The sequence below is a fragment of the Bactrocera latifrons genome, unplaced genomic scaffold, assembly GCF_001853355.1.
Source record: "Bactrocera latifrons isolate USDA-ARS-PBARC rearing strain unplaced genomic scaffold, ASM185335v1 scaffold_1374, whole genome shotgun sequence".
Taxonomy (NCBI): Eukaryota; Metazoa; Arthropoda; class Insecta; order Diptera; family Tephritidae; genus Bactrocera; species Bactrocera latifrons.
In genome coordinates, this window is record NW_017534824.1 from 1 (window position 1) to 2,061 (window position 2,061).

General features: G+C 33.6%; 1 pseudogene; it reads right to left on the bottom strand.

The window, feature by feature from the left end:
• Positions 1-1,024: 1,024 nt before the first annotated feature.
• LOC108965240 lies at positions 1,025-1,915 on the bottom strand (annotated as a pseudogene).
• Between the last annotated feature and the right edge of the window lie 146 nt (positions 1,916-2,061).

The following is a 2,061-nucleotide window of genomic DNA, read 5'->3' on the forward strand; positions in this document are numbered from 1 at the left end:
GTCCACTCATTATCAAAAACAAATTTCCAATTTGTCCATGAATAAGTTAACTAATACGCTAAAAAATATATAGCATATTTATTTATATCAAGAAGATATATTTAAACCTTTTGATAACAGCTTTAAATTTCATTCTATAAGCAAAATTTAAAATAGTATGTATACATGTATAAATATAGTACTGCAAATTTATAATTTAATATTAAGGCATTTTTGCTTTACGCAACCCGTTTTAACCTCTCGCCACCCTTATTCACCAGAGGTGGCCATGATGTTTTTATTGTGAACCAAAATAGATAACTGTTGTCGAAAAATTTGGTATCACATATCATAATAACTAGTCTGAACAGTAAAACACAATTTTTATTGTAAGATAATTATAATAGCCATGTTTCTTATATTTTAAGTATAAATTTTTGTAATCACAAACTACATACACTTTTTATGTGTCAGACTTTAGCTATACGCCGGCGATCAGGAATCCTACTCGATCGCAAATGGAGTATTTGACCATCCTAACAGATTTACCATATTATTTTTTAGTTCTAAGCTAAGTTTTTAAATGAAAAGGATTCTTAAAGGAATTATTTTTTGATTTTACAATATCTATATAGTAGTAAAAAGTAGTTGAAATTAGCTTGTGCAACACTATTTTGCCATGCTCAATAGCAATAGCAATACAGCATAATATTTGAACAAAAAAAAAAGATTGTTCGATATATACTCCATTTGAAATTATCCTAATCGATAATAACTTGTTTGGCCAAAATAAAAATACAACCAAAATTCCTTAATTTTTAATAGCGGTTCATTAATTTTTTTGCTTTTTAAAGTTTAATTATCAATTTCCACATTTATAATCGACCATAACTCACTAGATGTAAAGACGAGTTGTAATTCGCGTAGATGCAATGTTTCTTTTCAAATCGCTGCTTGGCCACCAACGCCACCAACTTTTATTTGATGAGTGTTGTTTATTATTTGCTTGGCTGTTGTTGTTAGCGTTGTTGCCATTATAGTAGTTTTATGCAAACATACGTAGTTCTTTCCGATGTTCTATCGGTTTTGGTGGAGCTGGTTCCTCCACTCTCCCAATTTGGCATCATAGTATTGCGCAGCACGATATGGTCGCAATGCCTATGGTACTTGCTCTTCCATGGAGGTCAATTGTACACCCAAATGACATCGGTAATACATTCGCGATCGATACGTTCCTCACCAATATGTAGCTCACCAATAGGTTGTCCACGACAGATAAGCTCAGTGAACTTGACATTCAATAGGAAGGTAGGATCGCAACGCATGTCTTAACGACGGTATCCCCATCATTTTTCATCTTTGCGTATAACACGATGGAACCAGTGAATTAATTCGCTCAACTGGTAACGCTTTGGTCTGTAAGGTGGATGTTGAGTATTTAGCATATTAGAAAGTATGTAAATTCAATTTTGCTCAAAACATACCTAACAGCTTGATCGGGATCCTTAGCGCAATTGACAATAGCTTGTGCAACATCCGAACAGCACATTCACCGTAGTATTTGCTCTTCAAAAAGTTACTTCCACCCTCAAGCACAAAGCTCATTGGTTTGGGACTAGCGTTTAAGGCAGACAAATAATCAAACGTTGTACACCAGCTTCTGTGCTGATTCTATAAAAAAAAAAAATACATGGTAAATATTTTGAAATAAAGTTTAATTTTAGCTTACCTAGCAATGCGACGTGCACTTTCCACGAGCACGCCATTGAATTTAAAATTTTATCTCGAATTCATGACCAACTAAGTTGATAAGTGCATTTGAGTACTTCACAGCATCGCGTGTCGCTTTTTCATCTCTTAAATCATAAAATTAGAACAGCACCTGACAAATTGTCTTGCAAAAACCTGCGTTATGATTATGGCTGTGAATGAGCATATTCTGAACCCCTCCATTCGGCAGGGTTACTTATCTGTTCATAACATTTTTCTGTGGTGAACTTACCACAATTAAAACGAGGCATAAATAAAACACTTAATTTTTCATGTATTTGCTCATATTGTCCTCATCTTTGAAAGTATATA